The following is a 27,146-nucleotide window of genomic DNA, read 5'->3' on the forward strand; positions in this document are numbered from 1 at the left end:
TCCCTAAGGCACGATCTTGACAAAATCCTTACCCCTGCCTCTATGAGCAGTGGACCAGAAACTCATAATTTTATTTTTGCTTGGTGGTAGCACTCATTGTTCGATTAAAATCTGGTCAGCTAGGTAGGAAAGCTAGAAGTGGGGTGCAAGTCGGCACCACGGAGTAGTAAGAAAAATAAAATACTCCAATTAAATCTAAATGACCTTAATTCGGACGGTTGCTTCCTCCAGGGAAATATGGAAGCAATGTGGACAAATGATGCACTCTACACTTCAAATCTAAAAGAATGTGGTGAACAAGAAAAGAGAGGTTTTCCAGGAGTTATGGATAGCCGCTCATGAAATAAATAAAGTTTATCTCTTTCTTCCACTCCATTCTTTCATTCAACTTTCAATCTTTCCTTCCTTCTCATTATGCATCCACCTACCCTTCTATCCCTCTATCCTTTTCTCCATCGAGCCATACATTTATCCTCCCATCCTTCTCCCCATCTTTCCATCCATCTATTCATCCATCCACCTGTGGATCCATCACTCTCTCCATCTATCCAACCATCTCACCATCCTTCCGTTCACCCATTAATCCATTTTCCAGCCTTCCTTTCCTCCATCCATCTCTCCATTCATCCCTCTCTCCATCCTTCCTTCTCCCACCCATCCCCTCCATTAAGCCAAATCTCTATTCTTCTATCCATCCATCCATCCATGTAATCCATCCAGTTATCCATCCTATCTCCTTCATTCATGCATCGTTTCCATTTGTTACCCCATGCCACATCTTCATCATACAATTCTCTTCCAGTGGTCCATAAGGCACCTAATGTCCACTAACATATAGCAGTACCACAGTGCCTCTGTGTCCCAAGCTTCAGGGAGCACTGTGGGCCCACTCCAGTCTGTTGCTCGTGCAGGAGTCCATGGAATAGCCTCAGGACCGAAGAGGGGACCTGTCGCTCATCATTCCTGTACTCAAGGAGACCTAGGAAAGAAAGTCCACATTTAGGGTATCCAGTCTGCCTGGATTTGTAAAACTACATCTATTCCAACTTTTTAGAAGTGAGAAATAAATCCAAAATTGCTTTATTGTGAAATACCTTAATTTAAAAATTGTAGTAGGTAACTTATGAAGCTCATCTGAGGAGGTGTAATAAGTAACTCACCATTGACTGGCATACATAGCCAGGTAGACCAATTGTCTGTTATTGGTAATGCGCATGTGTTTGGATATATTCAGTTCATTTTTGCACTATAAATAGAATAGGATTCCAGACGAAAGTTGAGTAGTTTGACAAACATCATTGGTTTATATTAGATAAGCTGATATATCTCTAATTTTACTTATTTGTTTAATTTCCTATAATAACCCACATTTTGGGCCCTTGGAAAGCATTGTGAAGCTTGTCACTATCCATACACGTCCTAATACATTCTTTAAGAAATAGTGTGGGTAGTGTGGGCCTACCTTTAAGAATATTAACCCCATTAACCTTCTGTTGGTCTTCTTCTAAATTGCCCTGCTTTCAAAGTCTTTAAAGCTTGCTGCAGAAAAATGCCCATCTATATTAATTCAAATTTTTTGGACCCATGCAACATGTCATACTTTTTTTGACCTGTACTTGTCTTGCAAAGCTCTACTATTTGTTTTTTTCTGTTTTGGACAGTTTTTGAGTAACAGAAGCACTCCTTTTCATTCTGTGTGGCAGAAAAGAGTCGCATATATTTCCAGTAGAATGATCTCTGCCTTTCCATGTTCATTTGTTTAATGCCTGCCTTTGCTTGAAATCCAAATCATGTTTAAGATATTCCTTTTCCAAATTTCTGACTTCTGCCAATTCTTGGCATAAACCATAAAGAACAAGGGTCCGCATCGTCTATTAATTACCTTGTTTATCACTACACAAAGCAGCCAGTCAATCCTGTGTGTAGTTATACTATTTTTATCTCATCATATTCTTCAAATGTTGCTTACATTGGAAACAGAGAAAACCTCAAACTTAAATAAATATATACACAACAGTGATAAAGACAAAAACACAATGGTAGAAACAACATGGGTTGAGAATAACTTCAGGGTTAGTGAAAGTTCACTAATATTCCGACAAATTCTCTATGAGGAGGGGAATAAGTAAACAAAAAGTCAAATTTCTTATGGGTATTTAAATTTCTAGCTTCCCAGAGCTTATGTCACCTTCCTCTTGGTTAAAGGAAAAGGTCTCTACACCTCTACAATAGTGGGGACGTCTTTTTAAGAGATCATCCTGAGGGCTAAGTTCAGTGTTGTCATCTGGATAACTAAATAAAAAGGTACATATATGTATAACGTAAATGTTGCACTGTGAAAGGACATTTAAAGTGGTGAGAGATCACCCACTTCTTGAATGCTGGAAAGCTACAGAACATCACTGTGCCATATTTGTAAAAAAAAAAATGATGTTTCAGTTGTATAGTCAGGACAAGAAAGGAGTATTTGCCCTAACAAACTAGCGAGTTATTTGCTCAAAGCAAGTGGTATTTCATGCGGACTTTAAACAAGAGAAAAACCTCTATCACATGACATATTGGGATGACATCCTTTTTTATGCTGAGTTTCCGGAGAAGGAAAGTGTTTTACCTGAATAATTTTGCAGGGCATGTGGACCTTATGTGATTTTGTTACTTAACTTAATGCACAGCAGCCCACGTCGAGGTGGTCGTCCAGGAGGGGTTGCATGTCGGCGGTTCCACTGCCAATGCCGCTCTGCCGTGCAAGGACCGCCATTCCATATTACTGCTCGTAATATGACAGGCGGAGTACTTCAGGCGTGGCGGTGCCAGTGGTGGACCTGCTGTCGGTCAGGCCGATGGCATCGGGTTTCCGCCTGTTTATGGGCGGACATCTATTGGTGCCTCTTAATACGGCGGTCTTCAGGACGCCAACACTGACAGTCTTTTGGCACACGCTTCAATGGTGGTCTTGGCAAAAGACTGCCAAAGTGGAAATGAGGGCCTGGGTGTGTAAGTGTTTGTATGGTAGAGTGACTAGGTATGTAAGTGGCTGTATGGGTGTGTGAAAGGGTGCATGAGGTGTGAATGGGTGAGTGTATGTCCACATGAGTGGTGTATGGATGAGTGAATGGGTGTGTGAGTACCTGTGTGGGTGAGTGATGGATGTGTGAGTGGCTGTGTGGCTGAGTGACTGGATGTGTGAGTGGGTGTATGAGTGGGTGTATGAGTGAGTGACTGTTTACATGAGTAGCTGTGTGGGTGAGTTAATGGATGTATGACTGGCTGTGTGGCTAAGTGAAGTGAATGGGTGTGTGAGTGGCTGTATAGCTGAGTGACTAGGTGTGTGAGTGTCTGTATGAATGAGTGAATGGGTGTGTGAGAGGCTGGGTGCATCATTGCTTGTATAAATGAGTGACTGGGTGTATAAGTGGCAGTATAGGTGAATGACTGGTTGTGTGACTGAGTATATAGGTGTGTGACTTTGTGCATGAGTGACAGTATAGGTGAGTGATAGGGTGCATCAGTTGCTGTATGCATAAATGACTGGATGCAGGGGTTGCTGATTTGGTGAGTGAGTGGATCTGTGAGTGATTTTATAGGTGACTGACAGGGTTTAGTAGTTGCTGCATGGATAGGTAAATGGGTGCATGAGCGGATCTATGTGTGACTAAGTGAGTTCTTGACGAGTATATGCGTGAGTGGCTATACGAGTGATGTATGGATTCCCTAATGACTATTCAAGTGGTGTATGTATCAGTGAGTAATAGTATGTCTGTCAGAATAAGTGAGTGAATGAGTGAATGTATGTCATGTATGTACAATTATGTAAGTGCTTACAAGACACTAACTGCCTGTGATTGTCAAATACTGTAAAAGTTACTAACCAGAAAGCACACTATAAGAAGAAGATAAAGACTACTGTCCAAAGATAAACACTATTACATAACTGTCTGAAACCAATATTTTTCTACCATTCCTACTACCTTCATAGTTTTCTCCAAATACTGTTGAGAAAAAAAGAAGAATATAAATATGTTGGTATGATGCTTATATGAAATGTAAATAATCAGCATATATTAATTATTGTATAGCAGTGTGTCCCAATTTACTGAAGTATTTTATTTTCCCCTCTTTCCTGGTCTCAGTTTCTTTATACTAGTACCTATGAACAGAGTACTTCAAAAATGTCATTGAATGGTGGGGCAAAAACAATCATTTAGATTGTAGAACAATACCCATATTTCCACAGTACTTTACTACAAGTAAGTAATACTGTGAATTGCATTTACTACAACTTTTATATAAATTGATTAAGACACACTACATTAATAAAAAGATTGTATGTTAAAAACACTTTGGTTACTATTATGGCTTGTACAAAACTGCAAACCAATATAATCCACTGTTCAATTTCCCACGTCCTTTTGTAGATATCACCCCTGATAGGCTGAATTATGTCTTAAACAATGATAATCCACACAGTGAGAAAACGTATATTCATATTCATTCTGAATTCCTATGAAGATGTTTCATCCACACTTTATTTTTGGATATCCCTTTGTTGCCATCACCCTTAATAGGCTGATTGACGTCTTAAAGAGTACTGATCCACATAAACAGGACACCATATAGTCATTTAATTCCAGAAATCCTATGGAGGTATTTGAACCACATTTACATTTTGGATATCCTTTTTTGAGATCGCCAAATGATGTCATAAATAGTGATGTCCATATAGGGAGTCATATAGTCATTTTCTTCCAGAACTCTATGAAAATAAATCATCCTGACTTTATTTCTGAATATCCTTTTGTTGATAGGCCCTGAAAGGCCGAATGATGTCTTACAAAGTGAAGATCCTTGTAGTGAGAAAACTGTACATTTCTTTTTTAGCAGAAATCCTTTGACCACATTTATCCACCCTTTATTCTTTTTATATGCTTTTGAAGACATGATCCCTTATAGACTGAATTATATATTAAGCAGTACATATGAACACAGAAGACTGTACCTCATATTTCTTTAAAGACATCTTGCTTAGAACTTTGGCTGAAGGAATAATAGGCACATTAGGAAGTTTGGAAGGCAGTTTTTGTTTGAATTGCAAAAAGTTGTAATTGCACTCTGTCCATCCAGTTTGAGTCTTTAAATGTACAGTATAATGTTCATATGTAATATTAAGAACTTTATGGAAGATGATAGTCAAAGTACAGTATGTTCTCCAAGAAATTGGTACCAGTCCAGCTTTAAAGTTTGTAACCTCTGTTTCAAATTTTGTTCTATCTGTTCTGCATCATTTAAACATTGCTAAAATGTATTTACCACTTCTCTATATAAGCAATGTAGACAACAGATCTGACTTACAAGTTGGACAGGTCATATTTTGTTCACTCTTTTTTATTAGTTTTTCCAAGGGCACAGATTTAGAGTCCGGTAGGGTTAAGCACAGAAATCATTCAGATTGTTTTTTGTTTGAAGATGAGAAAGAGCAATCTTCAGACTTATGGTTACATGTATAACTCAGTCCAAATATGTCATCAATATTTACACTTTCTTCTTTGAAAACTCCAAGGATCACCATAAATAGAATAAGGAATAAATTCTTGTGCATCTTGTTCAACATTTAGGATAAATAGTACAGATCCACTATATTTGTCTACTAGTTCTCGAATCCCTGAAGCAGAATGTATAACAGTTCTGTCACTAGATAAGCGTTGAATGCCATGAAATAGTGCTGTGCACAATGTGTTCTCTGGTTTATCTTGGATTGCATTTACAACATGTGGTAAATGGAAGATAACATAGAGAACAACATAAGCATAGCAGTTTACACCACTGGTATTATCCAATTGGTAACCTACAATGTCTCCATTCTTTTGCATTTTTCTTTTTTTTGACACCTTCTTCTTTAGCTTTGCTTTCTGTATTTTCTTTAATTCACTTTGATTGTTTTTGTTAGTTTCCGCTTAGGACATAACACCAATTTCTCATAAACTGGATGCTGTCCTAAATGAGGAGCACATGTACTTCTTAATCTGTTGTACTCCCTCACACAATGTGTATCAGCACTGAGCTTCTTCTATTCAAAATCAACCAGAAACAAACCAGATAATGTTCAAGCTCGTGACAGTGCTACATATGCTACAAATGACATTCCTTCTTTAAAAACGTACTTATAATATTAATAAATGCATCACCAAAATCAAGACTTAAACCTTGATACTTGTGGATACTTACGGCATATGCAAGACAGAGTGGAAAATGTTTTCGGTGCACATATAAATCTTTTACAAGCAAAAAACATACAAGACATCATCCAATTTGCTTTATGTCATCAACCTGATCAAAATTTATAGCTAAGATTTCAATCTCATCACGGTTAGGAAAATTGATGAAGTCAACAACTTTACCCATGGCACCATTCACCTAACAATCCTACTTCAACATTTAAATTATGTCCTAAAATTACTCTACAGTTTTTACAGATAAGTAAACACTTCTCTAGTCCAGCAGTCATGGATTCAGATTTCTCCAAAGAGTTCAATTGTTCTTGTCATTTTTCACCGAGTCTTACAGTTACTCCTTGGTGTTCCATTTTGTCAATAGCAGTAACCTCCAAAATGTCTTCATTCTCCAGTTTTAGTAAATCGTCAATAAATTCAGCACACTCTTGAAGTGTAGGAATCAAGGAAGATATGGCTTTCCCCTCTTTACAAAAATTACACATTAGTTCTGCTGCCGTCTTGTTACACGAAAACAGTTTCTTAATAAGTCTACTTTCCAAAATCAGTTTTCCTCCTCTGCCAGAACTCCTACTCCAATATTCTTTAAAATGTTTCCGTACTCCATGTCAGTGGCTTGACGCATATTTTTCACAAATTCCTTGTATTGAAAATATTGCCAACTGTTTCTATTGCCAATACTTCCCAATGAGTTTCGAGTCTCTTCATGTGAAAGTGTTTTGAAAACTGGCTGACCTTTTACAGGAGTAAATTGTAGTAGGTCTCCAAAAACAACCAAATGCTTTTCTCCAAACAAGACGTCATATTCAGTTTTTAATATCTGTTGCATTCTTAAGCAAACATTAGATTGAAAACCATGCTTACCTAATCAATAATCAAAAACTTCATTTTCTTCAAAACTCTTGATACCGCATAACAAGTTTCACCAGATACATTCTGGTATCCCAGTTTATTGTCATGTTCAACCTGTAGCATTAGCAGTCTATGTAAGGTTATTCCTTTGATGTTATTTTCAGCAAGTCCAATAGGTGCTGTCATTACACGCGATAAGTTTGAATCTGTAGTTTTCTGTAGGAAAGTAGAGATTACTTTGATTAAAAAGCTTTTTCCGGTGCCAGCCTGACCACTAATATACAATAGTATTGGCTTAAATGATGAGCAATTTCATTCCTTGTTCTCATGTTGAAATCCATGGTCTATTTTGTCTTTTAGTTCAGTATAAATCTTGTTTTGTTTGTTGTTCAGTTGTCCAACTAACTGTTCCAGATATACAGATTCCTGTCTAGCTTGTTCCATTGTAGTTTCCACTTCATTCATAGCTATTGCAGCTTCTTTTTCAATAATTGGTTGTCCAAGAGGATCCTGACTTGAATGTGCAGAACTTTGGCTGCTTTGAGAACTATCCTTAGCTACCTCAACAGCAATCATTTCTTCATATTGTATCTCATCATTTAACATTTGTAAGTAGTTTTTGTACATGGGACACTGAATACTATCTTTGACAGCATTAAAACAATCTTTGTAGCAGTCATAATCTCCAAGTGATTCAAATTCAGTATTCCAAGGTTTGAATAGTTGAACAAATGCTAAATAGTAAAATTCTCTTTTCTCAGGAGTTTGAAAGCTAAGTTTTCGGTGGTTAATAGGGTTTTCTTTTCCATGTTTCACTAAACATCTGTCATATCCAAATACTGCATATTTCCCTTCTTCTATGTTTTCACTTACATTACTTCTGTATCTATAGTTTTAAAGAATTTTATAAAGACACTTGTCTTCTAGATATGAACTTCTTCTTGGACAGTATGTATCCAGCATATTTGATTTTACAGTGTCAGCACTTTCTCGTTCAAACTCTGCCAGGTTCTGTATTTCACAGAAAGACTTCAATAATCTGTTTCTTGTAGAAGATAGACCAAGACTTAATCAATTCTTTTAGATTTTGAGAACAAACTTGTCAAACTCAATCTGTCACAAGCTTCATCGCAACCCATTTTTCTATGGGAAATTATTTTCAAGCTGAAGAAATACAATTTCTTGCTGGGTGTCTTCTTTGCAGAAATCTCCTTCAACATCTCCTTCATCTCAGTTTTTTAGATTTTGTCATGTACAATGTGACATACCGAGCCACAGTGCTGGAGTTATCTGCAACAAATTGTATCTCCATGTTAGCATTCCATATTTTTTAAATCACAGGATTTTAGTCATTAATATATTTAGAAACTTCTATTCTTTTTAAGTTATAAGTGTTCTTTAGTGATTTCTGTGTCAGAAGTTGTCTGATTGAAGACAAGAAGCTGTTTACTCCTCCTTTTGAAATGGCAGGTCCTGGAAATCCAAATCAACATCTTGTTTAAAACTTGTCTTTGGACCTGCATGTACGGCGACAGTACTTTCCAAATCGATCTGTTTGGAAATACAAAACTTTTGTCTGAGACCTTTTCCACCAGTGTGTTTTGGCATGGTACATGCGGCATACTGTCCTATTAAACACAACACAGACTCATCACTTTCTGCTTCAGTTTGATATGGGTCTTTTCATCCATAGTATGAATATGAGGAACATCTCTTGCCTGGTACTCTTTACACTAAAATAAATCACTTACTTCTCTGAGAGAAGAGTTGGTTTTGTTGCACATCAAAGCCAGCATAGCTTGGAATCTGTGGTTGAAATATCTACAAACATTAACAGGATCTAATGAGCAAAGTTCTCCAGCTGTCTTTATATTCATATCTGTTAGGTTAGAGTTTGCGTCTCTCAATAAATAAATTATGCCATCTCATGCATGCTCTGCACAGCTCAATATCAAAAACCAGGTTGATGGTCCCAAGTTTCTCAACATACTCTTCAGTTCTTCATGACAACGGAACCAATATTTGTTTGTGCCATATTGGCATAACATTAAATTAATCAAGTATTCTTGATCTTTCTTGAACTTTTTAAACTTTTTAAAGAAACTTTTTAAACAAAAGTTCTTGAACTTTTTAAACAAAATTTCACACAGATATATTTTGGAGATTAACTCCTGTTTTTAGAATGTGATTTACTGCATACAAAAGTCCAGACAAGTCACTCTCAAATAGAAGGCGAAATATGCACTGCATACACTGTCTGAATCTTGAATCCTCTGAATATAATCGTGTTGATCAGTATTCAGCTGCTGGTATTTGTATGGGCCGGTCATCATACCGACCTCCTACACCAGTGTGAAACAAGTGCGGAAATCAATGAGCCTCTAAATTTGTTTACCACACACTCAAGGGAGATCCTTTAGCCTGCTTCATTTGGAAAAGGTCAACAGCATCACCCATGACTTCTTTGGAATTTAATGGATGCATGCATTAGTGCTCATAAATTTGCTCTGATTGGGATGCATCTACTTTTTCTATTTGTCCACTTCCTAGCAACCTGTCATCATCATTTGGCACAGCAGGCTCCACATCAACATTTTTATAACCAACGTTATTTGCTTGTTCAACTTTATTAACATCAACTAACTCTTGCCAAATTGTTTTATTCTTAGTCGTTACACCATTTACTAGAATAATAAGTGGCTCATCAGTGAGTTTGTCTACCCCTACAGTTTGAATATTCTTTCTAAAGTCTAATGGAGAATACACTACTCTTCCTATAAGGCCTTTCAATAACTCAGCTGGATGCAGTTTACCTGTTTTGTACAATTGCTTGAAATAGATGTACAGATTGTAAAATGATAGGTTTATATACATTTAAGTTTTGTAGTTGTTCTGGAATAGTCACACGTTCTAACCTGTTATACACTGCTCTAGCTTGCATTTTCTGATCCTCTAACATATCCTAGGAGTACTTACATATAACTTGTTGCATGGACATGTCAAAATGCTCCTCTACAAATAAATAAGCAGCAAATTCTTGCCAGGTTTCTAATTTTTCCCCTGCAGTTTTGGAAAAACACAAACATTTTGTGTTTGACTTTTGCAGTGAGTGTGTCTTCAGCTAATGCAAACATAGTTGGGTTTTTCAGAACAAGCTGTAGTAAACGTTATAATCTTTTGTTCAAAATTGTTAGTAGAAATACCTGTGCTCTGTTCCTCAATACCTGTACCTACAAATTCCTCATTCTACCTGGATTCCTCTTTAGGACCAAAGACACGAAACTGCACATCCTCACAAACTTTTTCTACCTCTTGTACAATACCATTCAAAAGTTCTCTATTCATCTCTCCTAAACATAACGCTGAAGTCTTCACAAAGTAAAGTCTCCTAACTAGAGTTCATATTTTTGAATGGTGAACTGCCAACATCCTAAAGTAATGAAAGGTGCTTCGGTATGCTTTCTTCGAAAAACATGCTAATAAATGTCCTTGTAGATTTGTGAACATTCTTACTTTACATGAATCTAATCCTTGCAAAATTGAATTTTTTAGCTTGAGAGCTCTACATGCAAACTCACGTACAAAAGTGTGAAACAAATCAGTATATTGATGAAAATGCTACAAATACTGCTTCAGTTCCATTTGTGAACAGGAGCCTGTGTACGCCATCCATAAACAACTTCAGCTGCCACTTCTTCTACATTTCTAGGAACAATTTCTTATTTTTCAATGGGACTGCCATCCTTCAGTTTATAACATCAACCAGTTAAATCAACTGCATGCACCAATGTGTTCTCTTGTAAATACCCTTCTTCATTAAATAAAGGATCTGGAATGGAGGTATGCTTTATTTACCTCTAAAGAGTTTACAAAATGTACTTTTATTAACAAGTCTTTTCCTTTGACTGCATCTCTTCATACATAACACTGTTTTATCCAGTGTTCTCATTCTAGTAAGAATTAAACTAAAAAGCTTCCTCTTTAAGGCAAATGCCCTATCAACTACAGCCTGAAGACGTTCTTTTTGTTTCAGTATTTCCCTTCTTTTTTTGCACTTCATCATATTTTTAAAAAGATTCTGAATGACTGCCACAAAACATGCTCACTCTAATTTCTTTGGTCTGTTGCTGCCTTTTGTTTAAGCTATCTGATTTCTTCAATGATTTCTTACTCTTTATTTCCCATGACTTGTCATTTCTTGGTTGATTTCACACTTTCTTTATTATTTACATAATTTTCCACACTTTGCACTTTCCCGCGTATACTTTTACAAAATTGCCTTTTTGTCTTACCAGTGGCCCTTTTCTCTTTAAACACAAGCTTCTCATCTTCCACCTTTTGTTTTTGTGTTGCAAGTAGAAAGTAGACTTTTCTCAGTTTTTTTTGTTTCAGATTGATTTTTTCTGGCATCTTGAATGTCTCTTCTTAGTGAAAATAAATATATGAAACACAAAAAATATAACAACAGATTTACATAACAAAATGTTCAATTACATATCATTATAATATGCTCTTAATACAATCAGTAGGAACTGTACATCATTTTTTGATTAGTTGCTGGCTGTCTCACCATATCTATGAGTGTCTGTCTCCAAGTCTATTTTTATCCAACAATGTGTATTTCTGTCTATTACTGCATGCATAATTGTGAAAGTCAACTTGACACTGTATGCATTAGGGTGTACTTTGCACCACTGGTGTATATATCATTATACAGCACACATATAAACAGAAAACACCTCTTATAATTGATTTTTGTGCAGAAAACAATCATCACAGAACACAGGCCCCTTGTAACATATTACAGGGTGCCTGCATTGGTACTGTGTAGTCATTTATGTGTCAGCGCAGGGGGAGATGACAGAAATGTGTCATATGTCATAGAAGCAGCCCGTTTCTCTGCTTGCTGCACTGCCCTGTGCCATGTGCCTTATTAATGAGGCCCATAATTTCTTATATTATAAACAGATATCTCTCTCTCTATAACAAATATACATTCTAATTTAGACGTAACCTCTAAGTACTAAAAAAGTAATAGTGTGCTTATCTAAGTGTATATAAATACCAACTCAACTTGCACCATAAAATGTACATTTAAAATCTACAGTTCTAAGCAAAAGGCATGATGGTAACTGTTCTCTAAAACATTAAGGCCCTCATTGTGACATTGGCGGTAAATCCCACTTACCGCCATGCTGGCTGCTACCAACATACTGCCGCCGCCCGGATTTCCATTCACCATATTATGACACACACACACCAATCTGTCACTATTCAGCCACACACACAACTCCACCACACCAAAGGTCAGTGATAAACTGGCGGTATCAAAACCCACACTGTTACGCCAACAGAAGTACTCCCATCACATTATGACCCACGAATCACCACGGCGGACATTCAATCACAGTGAACCATTGGCGGTACATACCGCTGTGCTCAAAATACACACACACAAACAAAACAACACCACATTGGACAATTCAAACAACACACACCTGACACACATACACACACCACACACACACACCCACACCACTATAAAACACACATCCACATTATCCACAACCCTTCACGAATACAAATCATTGGCACCAGAGAGAGACGGCAAGACCACTCACACAACCAGAGCCACATACCACCATCACCTATACACCACCCATGCACCTCAAATCACACACCCCAACACATCACGCAACACACCCTTAACCACAATACTCACATGACACCCATAGCACCACAACGACACCCCAGATTCTCTGAGGAGGAGCTGAGGGTCATGGTGGAGGAAATCATCCGGGTAGAGCCACAGCTACTTGGAGCACAGGTGCAGCAAATATTCATTGCTACGAAGATGGAGCTATGGCGGAGGATCATGGACAGGGTCAATGCCGTGGGAAGCTACCCCAGAAAAAGAGATGACATCAGGAAGAGGTGGAAAGACCTACGGGGGAAGGTAAGTTCCAATGCAGCAAGACACCAACTTGCTGTACAGAGGGCTGGCAGTGGGACCCCACCTCCTCCCCCACAACTAACAACATGGAAGGAGCAAGTCTTGGCAATCATGCATCCTGAGGGTCTGGCAGGAGTAGCAGGAGGACTGGACTCTGGTAAGTCAACTTTCTATTTCTATCACCCCCTACCTGCATGCCATCACATTCCACCACCCTCACTCCCATCACTCCACCACTACACACACACCCCACCATCACATCTCACTCCTCCCTATGCCAAGCCCTGCATGCACCACCAATGCATGGGCACCACTCACAGACCTGTATGGACACCTATCACTAAAGCATACACACTAGAGAGAATCAGCTATCCCACCATACACCAACGTGCACAAGTGAAAGTTGCCAGGGCAAAAACAACCATAGAGGGCAACCTATCCATGCAGAATATGTCACACACAGAAACAATAACATTGCATTTACATCCTCACAGGTATCCCAGCTAAGGTCACTGGAGAAGTGGTACCAGCAGCATCGAGACCCCCTACAGGAGAGGCCCACAGTGATGACTGTGACTCTGCTCACCTGGATCTGGATGTCCAACTGGCCCTTCAGGGACCTCCGGACAGTCGGTTACCCAGCCACAGTCACACAGCACCACAAAGCCTCCCCCTCAGGGAACACCACCACAGCACCCACTCAGCGTGCCCATACCTTTGTCCCCAGGACACATCAATCAGCAGTGTGCCCACCACTACAGGGACCCCATGGCACACCACAAACCCAAGACAATCAGGGAACTGGGGTCAGTGGCAGTGGGCGCACAGTTCAGGGGACAGAGGCACAGGACAATAGGGAAGCTGGGAGGACTGCTGTGCTCCCAGGGGAAGGACAGGCCCAGGGAACTGACTCTCCAGGAGGCACTCACCGAGATCCTGGGAGCATACCAACTTTCCCAGGATACGCTGGGCCACATCCTGGACAACGTGCAGGAGAACAGGTGGCTGCAAATTTGGACAGTACCAGGGGATCAGGGAGGACTTGAAGGCCATTAACACCACCCTGGTCACCATTGCAGGGGTGCTGGCAGACATGGCCAACATTATGAGAGAGGCAGTGTCACACCAGTGGGCCCCTGCCACTAGCCAGACTACTGAACAGCACTCCACCTCCGCTGCCACTAGTGGACAGAAGGCCCCTCCACGGGACCAACACGCCACCAGCACCCCACCCCCTGCAGAAGGAGAACCACCCCGCAAACGTTCCCTGTGATCCAGGCAAAAGCCAGAGACTATTGCCAAGACCCCCGCCTGAAAATAAGGCTCTCCTGATTGTCACCCTTGTGCCCCACTCTGTCACCATGTCCACCTTGAACTGCCACTGCTCCCCTCCTATGACCCTTGGAAAATGCACCTGTGCTACAAATAGACTGGAACTATACCCTGTACTTTCCTCCATCATCATCCCAGCCCATTGCACCTCCCATTTTTCGTCTTAGCACTGCAATAAACACAATTTGAAAAAATACAACTATGGAGTATATCAAATGATTGAAGTATGTATTTGTTTAACAAGATTTAAACATTGCAATTCAACTGTACAGTAATGTTAACATAGGATAGACCTGTAGTTGGCTGCAGTGACAACACCAGGAGCGATAGTGGGGCACCGACATCTGCAAAAAGAGTTGACAAAGGGTACAGTGAGTGGGCATATAAGTGGGAAATCACAACCTGCCAGTGACAATTTGAAACAAAAAACTGACAATGAAATATGATGTAATACTGTCTTACCTGTGTGTCATTGGAAGTATTGTCTAATCACTGCAGATCTGTTGTTCTCATCCCCATCCTCTGCCTCCTCATCTTCACTGTCCACAGGGTCCACTGCTGCCACGTGGCCATCTCCAGCCTCCACCTCCCGCAGAAAAGGCACATGGCATCTCAAGGCAAGGTTATGCAACATGCAGCATGCCACGATTATCTTGCAGACCTTTGGGTGAGTAGCACAGGGATCAACCAGTCAGATGGAGGCCTCGGAACCTGGCCTTCAGGAGGCCAAAGGTATGTTTAATAATCCTTCTTGTGCACCCATGTGCCTCATTGTAACGTTCCTCAGCCTCTGTCCTGGGATTCATCACAGGGGTCTGTATCCATAATAGGTTAGGGTAACCTGAGTCACCTGCAAATATTGAGGGACAGCTGTTAGCCACACACTATCCCTTATGGCCCACACCATACCCATATACCAACATCCACTGGGTGGGAACCAGGGCTCACCAATTAGCCACACACGGTGCCTCTGTAGTTGGGTCATCACATTTGGGATTCTGCTATTCCTAAGGATAAAGGAATCATGCACCGACCCAGGATACTTAGCATTGACGTGGGAGATGTACTGGTCCGCCAAACACACCATCTGCACATTCATTGAGTGAAAACTTTTTCAATTTCTGAAGACCTGTTCATTTTGCCGGGGAGGTGACAAATGCAATATGTATTCCATCAATCGCCCCAATTATGTTAGGGATATGTCCCATTGCATCAAAGTCAGCCTTCACCGTGAGCAAATCCTCCACCTGGGGGAAAACAATGTAGCTGCAAATGTGTTTAATCAGGGCACCCAACACTCTTGTGAGCACTATTGAGAACATTGGCTATGACATTCCTGCTGCCAAGCCCACTGTCACTTGGAAAGAACCAGGTGCCAAGAAATGAAGCACAGATAGCACTTGCACAAGTGGGGGGATCCCAGTGGGGTGACCGAAATCAGATATCAGGCTCCAATTGGGCACACAGCTCCGTGATAGTAGCCCTGTCAAGTCTGTAGGTGAGTTTAATGTGCCTGTCCTCCTACTTTGCTGCCAAGTCCACCAGGGGTCTGTACACAGGAGGATGTCTCCATCTCCTATTCATCCACAGCGGTTGCAATCTATGGGGCAAAAGAGTGAAGAGCCGGTCATAAAATGTACATTGTAGCCACTACAGTTCAATGCATGATGATTATTTTAAATGTATTACTGGCATTTTTCCTGTATGTACAATTGTGATCTGTGATGTAGTTATGTTCCATGCACTGTCCCCCCTCTAAAATGGAATCCACCTGTCCTGTTTGGAGGGACAGGTGGAAGTGAAGTAATTCCGCTGAAGTTGTGCGCCATTGTGGGAGGCGGTGGGGAACCGCCGTGCAACTCCTCATTGGTTATAATTCGGCCCTATGGGTTACAGTGGCCATTGGTGATGTATGCCGGCGGTGACAGTATGCACTGCCGCAGACGTCACCGCCATTTTCTATCTGTTCACTCACTTGCTACCTGACCTTCAAAAGGAGAGGATCTACACTGTATGTGCTGCTGTGACCTGTGTCTGGAACCTACCATGGCCCGTGTGACTGGGGAAAGGACCCCTGCCTTCACCTTGGCGGAGTTGGAGAGACTAGTGGATGTGGTCCTACCCCAGTACGGACTGCTGTATGGGCCTCCAGACTAACAGGTGAGTACACTGTGAGCACGATGCATGGAGCATGAATGCATGGAGTGCTTTGTGTGAAGGCCTCGTGTAGGGGGGCTGGTAGATGGGCCCTGGGCAGCGTGCAGCATGTATGCTTGGACATGTCTATGCGAAAGGGGATGGGAAGGGCTATGGTGGGCCATGAGTGTAACAGGCAGGACGGTCTAACTAATACCTTTCACTGTGTATGTTTCCTCTGCAGATCAGCGCCCATCAAAAGAAGGGTATATGGCGTGCCATCACCAAGGACGTGCGGACCCTGGGGGTCTACGGCATGCGGAACACCCACTGTCGGAAAAGGTGGGAGGACCTGAGTCACTGGGCACGGAAGACGGCGGAGGCCCAGCTGGGGATGGTCTCCCAACGAGGAAGGGGTGCCTGTCGAACCCTGAACCCCCTTGATGGCCCGCATTCTGGCAATGGCCTATCCAGAGCTGGATGGGCACTTGAGGGCATCACAGCAGCCACAAAGGGGTGAGTATAGTGCCCATCATTGCAACATATGCCTGGTGGGGTGGTATCTGGGTGGGGGATGTGTGTCTGTGAGTGCCCCTAAACCAGACCTGACATAGCAGAGTAGGTCCCATGTTGTCCAGGGTTCTGATGGGAAAATCCTCCAACCTAGCTAGTAGGCATCCACTACTGGGCAGGGTTGTGTGGGTCCCAGGTATGCTGCAGTTGGCGGTATGTGTCCCTCCCCAAGCCCTGGTGACTAGCATTGTTACTGGTAGTGCATTGCATAGTGCGTAGGGTAGTATGTACACCAACAGTGGTGTTGGTGCAGCCATTGACCAAGTAACATAACATGTGTACTTGTAAAGTGCACTTTCACCCGTAGGCCTCTGGGTGCTGAATAACAGATGTTTATTGTTACCCAACTCAATGGTACTCATTATATCTACCACAGAACTTGAATGAAAGGCTGAGTGGACCTGGCTGGGTTTGAACCTGTGACCATGAGGTCAAACACAGGCCCCTACAGTGGATGTATTAGTCCACTAAGCCACCAGACCCGGCAAACTGTATACTTTGTCTCCCCCCCCTTTTTTGTTTTGTCATCGGGTCCTTGTGTGCATTAGCATTATCTGGTGGAGCAGCAGAGGCACAGGCGACGGAGGGAGCTGCATCCCACAGGACCCAGGAGGCAGAGTCCACCGACGCTGAGGGCACCAGTGGGACGGAGGGCAAGGGAAGCATTGTGGCGGGGACTGACGGGGACAGTTCAGACACAGATACCTCCTCCGATGGAAGCTCTCTGGTGGTGGCGGACACCTCTGTGCCCACCCCAGCTACAGGTACAGCCGCCACCCCCGTACCAGCACTGCCCTCCCAGCAGCCCCTCAATGAGTTGCCCGTGCCTGCTCACAAAGGGGGGATGAGGATCTCCTTCACCCCAGGCACCTCAGGCCCTGCCCCAGTGAGCCCTGCTGCCCTGAGTGAGGAGGCTATTGACCTCCTGAGATCCATCTCTGTTGGGCAGTCAACCGTTGTGAATGGCATCCAGGGGCTGGCAGCCCAAATGCAACAGACCAATGCATTTCTGGAGGGCATTCACACTGGCTTGGCGGCCCAACAGAGATCAATCCAGGCTCTGGCCTCCTCTCTGATGGCAGCCATTGTCCCTGTTTCCACCCTCGCCCCTCCAACTTCCTCTGCCCAATCCCATTCCCCTCAACCCCAAGCTATCCCAAGCACACAGACAGACGAGCATGCACACAGGACAACACACAAGGGTGGACATGGCAAACACAAGCACCACACATCATCCCACAGGCACTCACACAAACACCATCCAAATGCAGACATACCAATATCAACTGCCTCCACTGTGGCCCCCTCCTCCTCGTCCTCCACCTCCCTCCCAGTTGCGTCTACACTCACACCTGCATTCACACCTATCAGAATACACACCTCACTGGCAGTCACCACCCCAACATCCATGAACACGTCACCTGTGTCATCTCTCACTGTGTCTCTGCCCCTCCTCCCAAGGTACACAAATGCAAGCACTCAGACACCCAACAGCCATCCACCTCACAACAGCATCTAGCCCATGCACCTGCATCCAAACACAGCAGACAGACACCTCCTACAACCACTCCCTTTTCATCCACTCCCAAACCTTCTCCCTCTTCCCGCCCCAATGTCACTAAGAAGTTTTTCCTCTCCTCTCTTCCCTACCCCTCCCCTCCCGTCCTTCACGTCTGGCCAGGGTGTGTAAAACCCAGGCAAGCACCTCAGCCACCCAGTCCACAGGCCCAGTAGTGCCTGTCCCAAGGGCTGCCATAAAGGGCAAGGAGGAATCCCCAAGCTGATGCCAGGAAGGGGAAGGTGCCACCCCCAGCTGCTGCCAGAAAGGGAAAGGAGGAATCCCTAGCTGGTGCCAGGAAGTGCAAGGGGCCTGCACCAGCAGGCAGAAAGGACAAGAGGTCTGGTGCTGGGACTCAGTAGGAGCCCCCACCAACAACTATGGTGGTGCAGCCACCCAAGGCTGCAGGGGATGTGCTGGAGCCTCCCCCCACCAGCATCAGCAGCACCACCACCACCAACAGTGGGCAGCTGTCTGAGGCTGCAGGGGATGGGCTGGAGCCTCCCCCCACCAGCATCAGCAGCACCACCATCACCACCACCACCAGTGGGCAGCCATCCGAGGCTGCAGGGGATGGGCTGGAGCCTCCCCCCACCACCACCACTAGCAGCACCACCACCACTGAGCAGCTGTCACCGCCGGCAGACAATCAGTAGTCCTGCCTCCATGGGCTGTTGTGCGGCCTGCCCCATGCAAATCCTGTGGGTATGACACCCAGCTGAGAGACTGTGACCTTGCACTCCCCAGGATCACAAGCACAGGGCACGATACCCCCTCCAGAACCAGTGGGCATGGCCCCCACTCACCCCATCCTCTGCAGGATGAAGCTCACAGGGCACGATGCCCCCTCCAGAACTAGTGGGTATGGCACCCACTCACCCCATCCTCTCCAGGATGAAGATCACAGGTCATGTTGCCCCCTCCAGAGCCAGTGGGCAAGTCACTCACTTGAGAGACTGTGGCCTTGCACTTCCCGGGACCAGGCATGGGCTTGTTGCCCCCTCCAGAGCCAGTGGGCAAGTCACCCACTTGAGAGACTGTGGCCTTGCACTCCCCAGGACCAGGCACAGGGCATGTTGCCCCCTCCAGGACCAGTGGTGTTTCTCCATCTGCCAGCTGAGGTGCCCCCCTGTGCCCCGTCCCCCTGAGGTGCCTGCAGTGTTCTCTCCGTATTGTTGCAGGAGTCAAGTGGGGCCTTGGGCTTTGTAATGTGGCCCTGTGGCCCACGCAGATTGAGGACTGGGCAATGTCCCTTGTTTGTACATATGTATATACTTTTAGATTGAATTTTCTTATTTCTACTATATTAATACTATTACAGTCACTTCCATGTATTCCTGTGGTCCTTGCATTATTCCGGAGAGGTATAGGGTCAATATGTTGTCTTACTGCTGCTGTATGTGCATATGGTGTAGGGGGTGGGGGTGTGTGTGGTGCGTGTGTGTGTCACTCTCTTTTTCCTCACCCCTCCCCTGAGTGCTAGGCGGCTGTACTCACTGTGGTCGTCTTCGCTGTTGTTGGTGTTTGTGGTGGAGGAAGAAGTAGAATAGCATTGGGAAGATCTGTAGTTCGGGCTCCATGGCGGCGTGGTTCTTCCCTGAGTCTCCAATGGTGAGTTGTTTCCCTTCTGTGCAGTGTTTCCGTCAAGCTTTTGATGTTGTTGGTACCATGACGGAAAAGGTGGCGGATTGGCCTGTCATAATACAGTGGGCGGAACATTGTCTTCCGCCTGGCTGTTGGTGGCTACCTGTCGATTCTGCCCTGGCCTGGTCCCGGGAAGTGCAAGGCCACAGTCTCTCAAGTGAGTGACTTGCCCACTGGCTCTGGAGGGGGCAACATGACCTGTGATCTTCATCCTGGAGAGAATGGGGTGAGTGGGTGCCCTGGCGGTTGGTGTGGTAAAGTGTCTGTCTGTCTGAGCTCTTTCTGCCATGGTCATAATTTGGCGGTATTTACCACCGGCCTGTTGGCGGTATTACCGCCGCTTTATCACCGACCGCCAGGGTTGTAATGAGGGCCTAAGTCCATTACTCCATATATTAATAAAAGTGTCAATATCTTTCTGGCTATACTTGAGTTGATATAGTTCTATCTATATCATCTACACTTTTGTCACTCTCATTTACAATTACAATTTGCTTTCAAACTAATAATTTTAGCCACATGCATGTTAATAGCTTCCGTTGACAGGTAAAATACAATGACAATATCGCTTTGGCTCTTTATATAAAAATGAAATCTTAGAATAAGAATGGTACACCATTTTTAGTCCAAACAGCCAGTAATGGCAACCTGTTCACCTTTGCTTTCAGTGATACTGTCCTGGTTACCAAATCAGAAACTACATTTCATGTTTTACTCATGTTGTCCCACATCTCAATGTGTAGTGACTGTTAGCCCTTTCTTGTAATTTTGGCAAGATGGCCAATTTTCTGGGGGTTTGAAAATATTTTTCCCATTATTTTCTTGTACATTATAAAATAAGGGAAGATGTTAAATTGGGAACATAATTTGTTTGCAGTTCTTACTCCTCCATAAGCTTTCTTTTATAAAAAAAATTATATCTGCTTTAAGAGCTTCTCTTCCCCCCCACACTGTCACTCCACAGGTGCCGTAGCAACCTCCTGTAAAACACTCTCCTGTACCAGGAGTTCAAAAGTTAATAACAGTTGTTGTTAGCAGCATTCTAACTTTACTGTGTGTTGTAGCAGATGTGCTTGACTATCAGTGAATGTTAGCATAATCAAAATGGAAATACTTGTTTAAAAAAATAAGAACCAATCACACATTGACTGACTTAGTTTTTTTTATCACAACCTAGTTTTAACTATCGCTGTTTTTACAACATCCAATCAAATATGTGTTTTTTAATCAGGTGCTCCCTCTACTTTAACCACCTCACATTTTGAGAACTCCTTTATTCAACTGCAGCCTTCTCCTGTGTGCAACTTCTCCTTCCCTTCAAAATGTTGGGAGTGTGGTTTGTAGGTCACAGCTATGTTTTCCGGCCTAGTGAGTATACTAGAAAGAGTGCAATTGACAGGGACCTGGGTTTGCCTAATGTGGATATTGCTTGGGTAGGCCAGAGAGGGTTAAAGAAGCAGCAATTGCTTCAATTGGTTGAATGCATTAAGATTGCCATCCACCTCACCTCATGAATGTGCACTGTGGTTGTAATGACCTGGGCACACCGACTGTGGTAGGATTGGAAATCTAATGAAAGATACCTTTGTTCAGTTAATTTCCTCTTTTCCCTGTTCTCTAACATATGCCAGAGGTCGAAATGGAGATGGTCAAATCAATTATGTCCACAGTTTTACAAAGCCAGGAAACATTAATAAAACAGTTTCAGCATTCCTCAGAGACCATGACATGGGCTATATCTAAAATAACAACCTGCATCTTCACATAGGTGGGATATAAATAATAGATGGTGTTTACTTCACAGATGAAGGCAACAAAGTCTTTCTCAGCAACTTGACACACAATTAACAAAAAGGCTGTTTTAGAGCCACCCTATATCCCCAACACTCTTTAAATTTGAACTTTTTTAAAAAAAAAAATTGAATTTGCGACTCTGTCGCCCATACTCAAAGCAAAAGCACACATTCAATGCACAACACCTACACATTGTTCATACTTCTTTCTTTCACTCTCTCCATGTTGCATTACATTTCTGAATACCTCAGTGGAAGTCTAATGGGTTCTGTAAGTGGATGCATGAATGTTTGAATGGGTCTATAAATGGGTGTGTGACCTTCTGAGTGTATCTGTGAGTGGATGAGTGAGAGTCTAACTGGGTCTGTGAGTGGATGAATGGGGGTCTGACTGGGTCTGTGAGTGGGAGTGGGAGTGTCTGACTGGGTCTGTGAGTGGGTCTTTGAGCGTCTGACTGGGTCTGTGAGTGGGTGCACGGGTGTCTGAGTGGCTCTGTGACTGCCTATGAGAATGTCTGAGTTGGTCTGTCAGTGGGTGCACAAGTCTCTGAGTCTATACGTGGGTGCATGAGTGCATAGGTGGGTCTGTGAGTGACTGCATCAGTATCTGAGTGACTCTGTGAATGGGTGCATGAGTGTCTGGTTCTGTGTATGGGTGCATGACTGTCTGAATTGGTCTGTAAGTGAGTGCATGAGTGCTTCACTCTCTGAAAGGGTCTATGAGTGGGTGCATGAGTTTGTCATTGGGTCTCTGAGTAGATATGTTAATGTCAGAGTGTGTTTTCCACTGAGTCTATACCTGTCATTGGCTCTGTAAACTAGTAAATGCATGTCTCAGTCTGTCTGTGGGTGGGTGTATAAGTGTCAGGCTGGGTCTTTCAGTGGGTGTTTAAATGTCCAAATGGGTCAGTGAGTGGGTGCATGATGACCCGAGTGGATCTGTGAGTGGGTGCATGAGTGCCTGGGTGGGTCTGTGAGTGGGTGTGTGAGTGTCTGATTGGGTCTTTCATTGTGTATATGAGTGTCACTGTCTGTGAGTGGGTGCAGGAGTGTGTCAGTGGGTCTGTGAGAGGCTATAAGTGACTCAGTGGGTCTCTGAGTGGGTGTACAAGTGTCTGTCTGGGTCTGGAAATGGGTGTGTCGGTGTCTGAGTGGGTCTGTGAGTGGGTGCATGGTGGTCTGAGTTGGTCCGGAAGAGAGTGCGTGAGTGCCTGAGTGGGTCTGTGAGTGGGTGCCTGAGTGCCTGACTGGGTCTTTCACTGGGTGTATAAGTGTCACTGTGTCTATGAGTGGGTGCATGAGTGTGTCAGTGGGTCTGTAAGTGGGTGTATGAGTGACTCAGTGGGTCTCTGAGTGAGTGCACAAGTATCTGTCTGGGTCTGTGGATGGCTATGTGAGTGTCTGAGTGGGTCTATGAGTGGGTGCATGATGGTCTGAGTGGGTCTGTGAGTGGGTGCATGAATTGGTCTTTGACTTGGTGTACGAGTGTCAGTGGGTTTGTGAGTGGGTGCATGATTGTGTGACTGGATCTGTGAGTGGGTGCATGAGTATATGACTGGCTTTGTGAGTGTGTGTGTGTCTGAGTGTTTTTTTGTGTGGGTGTTTGAGTGTCAATGGGTCTGTGAAGTGGGGGTATGATGGTCCGAGTGTTAATGTCAGAGTGTGTCATCCACTGAGTCTATAACTGTCAGTGGTTCTGTGAATTGGTGAATGCATGTCTCAGTAGGTCTGTGTGTGAGTGCATAAGTGTCAGTCTGGGTCTGACCCACATTTAGTGGGTTTAGTAGGTGTTTAAATGTCTGTTAGAAATGGGGTCTTTGGTTGACAGTCAGGTTACCCCCTGGTCAAGCAAGGACCCTCACTCTAGTCAGGTTAAAGAGAATCACCCTCAGCTAACCCCTGCTTACCCCCTTGGTAGCTTGGCAGAGCAGTAGCTTAACTTCAGAGTGCTAGGAGTAAAATATTTGTACCAACACACAGAGTAACTTAATGAAAACACTATAAAATGACACAACACCAGTTTAGAAGAATAGTAAATATTTATCTAAACAAAACAAGACCAAAACGACAAAAATCTGACATACACAAGTCAAGTTATGAATTTGTAAAGATTAATATCAAAAATAGCGCTTAGAAACACAAAATGCTTTGATGAGGTGTTAACACGGAGTCCTGACGGAGTCGTTCCCAACAAGCCGACACCAGCGGCGCCGGACATGGAGTTGCGTAGACCCCCAAGTACAGTACCTTTGGAGAAGAGTGAAAACAAGCCGATGCACGAAGTCGGAGATCGCAGCGTCTGTGCGAAATGTTGAATCCGCGCACTTCGAGTGGCGTCGGTCACGACGTGATGCGGCGACTTCCACGGAGTCACGGACTTCAGCGGGGCTGCAGCGGCGTCGGGCCTGCGAAGATCATCGTGTTCCAGCGAAGGTCACGGCTTCAGGTGCAGGCGGCGTCACCGGATTCAGCAGCGGCATCAGTCCGAAGTCGTCCGAAGTCGATTTCCTTGGATTTCCACCAGCTTTCCTTTCAAGGGCCCAGGGACTGGATAGGGCACTACTTGTCAGAGCAGGAGTCTCTCCAGAGACTCCAGTTGCTGGCAGAGAGAAGTCTTTGCTGTCCCCGAGACTTCAAACAACAGGAGGCAAGCTCTAATCAAGCCCTTGGAGATTTCTTCACAAGATGGAAGGCACACAAAGTCCAGTCTTTGCCCTCTTACTCTAGCAGAAGCAGCAACTGCAGGATAGCTCCACAAAGCACAGTCACAGGCAGGGCAGCACTTCTCCTCAGCTCTTCAGCTCTTCTCCAGGCAGAGGTTCCTCTTGTTTCCAGAAGTGTTATAAAGTCTGTGGTTTTGGGTGCCCTTCTTATACTCAATTTCTCCTTTGAAGTAGGCATACTTCAAAGTAAAGTCTCTTCTGAATGTGAAATTCTGCCTTGCCCAGGCCAGGCCCCAGACACTCACTAGGGGGTCGGAGACTGCATTGTGTGAGGACAGGCAAAGCCCTTTCAGGTGTAATTGACCACTCCTCCCCTCCCTCCTTGCACAGATGGCTCATCAGGAAATGCGGACTACACCCCAGCTCCTTTCGTGTCACTGTCTAGTGTGAGGTGCAACCAGCCCAACTGTCAAACTGACCCAGAAAGGGAATCCGCAAACAGGCAGAGTCACAGAAATGGTATAAGCAACAAAATGCTCACTTTCTAAAAGTGGCATTTTCAAACACACAATCTTAAAATCAACTTTACTAAAAGATGTATTTTTAAATTGTGAGCTCTGAGACCCCAAATTCCACATGTCCATCCGCTCCCAAAGGGAATCTACACTTTAATCGGATTTAAAGGTAGCCCCCATGTTAACCTATGAGAGGGACAGGTCTTGCAACAGTGACAGACGAACTTAGCAATATTTCACTGTCAGGACATATAAAACACATTACTATATGTCCTACCTTAACCATACACTGCACCCTGCCCTTGGGGCTATCTAGGGCCTACCTTAGGGGTGCCTTACATGTAAGAAAAGGGAAGGTTTAGGCCTGGCAAGTGGGTAGACTTGCCAAGTCGAATTTACAGTTAAAACTGCACACACAGACACTGCAATGGCAGGTCTGAGACATGATTACAGAGCTACTTCTGTGCGTGGCACAACCAGTGCTGCAGGCCCACTAGTAGCATTTGATTTACAGGCCCTGACATCTCTGGTGCACTTTAATAGGGACTTACTAGTAAATCAAATATGCCAATCATGGATAAACCAATTACATACAATTTACACAGAGAGCATATGCACTTTAGCACTGGTTAGCAGTGGTAAAGTGCTCAGAGTTCAAAAGCCAACAGCAACAGGTCAGAAACAAATAGAAGACAGGAGGCAAAAAGACTGGGGATGACCCTGCAAAAAGGGCCATTTCCAACAATGTCCAAGTGGGCCAGTGAGTGGGTGCATGATGTTCTGAGTGGATATGAGAGTGGGGTCATGAGTGTCTGAGTGGGTCTGTGAGTGGGTGGATGTGTCTGACTGGGTCTTTCAGTGGTTGTATGAGTGTTACTGTGTCTGTGAGTGGCTACATAAGTGTGTCAGTGGGTCTGTGAGTGGGTGTATGAGTGACTGAGTGGACCTCTGAGTGGGTGTACAAGTGTCTGTCTGGATCTGTAAGTGGGTATGTGAGTCTCAGTGGGTGCACAACAGTGCATGCATTAGTATTTCAGAGAGTGTGTGAATGTACTGTTTTTTAAATTTATTTTGTGGCAGGGTTCACAACTCCATTGTGGTATTAAAAAGGGGCCCATGCTGAACACTGTGACAAAGTTGCGACTCTATGATCGTGACCAAAAACAACGTTTTAAACCTTTTTAAAGTCATTAAGGTTCCCTCAGCCACACATTAATCAACCTGATGGGGTCAGAGTACCTCTACCCTGACCCCTTTTATTGTGTACCGCTCCTATTTCCATCCCACTGGACCGCACACTGGTTAATAAGATGGCGGCTGCAGCTTTCGTCACAAGTTGTGGCCAGCCAATTACAGTACTACCTTCTATTGCGCTGAGCCATGGCACACTGCACAGGAACCACAATGGATCTGCATCCCTATATATCCAAATTTTATTTTCCTTTAATTTCTGAACAACTACTGAACAGATATGCACTAAATACAAGAAAAGCACTTCCTGGACCAAGAGCTACTTTTCTGCCAGATTTGGTATAATTCTGTCCAGTAGTTTGGGTGCTATTGCTGTTCAAAGTCCCTAAGGAAATACGAATGTGGAAAACATGCATTGGTCATGATCTAGGCATACAAGCATGCAGGTATTTTTTCAGGCACAGGCCATTATAGATATATGACCATTCCATCATGTTACTAACCTTACTACAGTTCTGTCTCAAGCATAATTTTTTCCTGTTCGGGAGCCATTGAAATAGGCAACTGACCGGGACTGCTATGGGAAGTTGCTTTGTACTGACCTATACCTGCATCTTTATGGGCTGGTGGGAAGCCAGATACATTTGGACAGAGAAGAAGGAGGACTGGACGCAACATCTAATTTTTTAGACAAGATATATTGATGATT

Source organism: Pleurodeles waltl, chromosome 7 (assembly GCF_031143425.1).
Source record: "Pleurodeles waltl isolate 20211129_DDA chromosome 7, aPleWal1.hap1.20221129, whole genome shotgun sequence".
Classification (NCBI taxonomy): Eukaryota; Metazoa; Chordata; class Amphibia; order Caudata; family Salamandridae; genus Pleurodeles; species Pleurodeles waltl.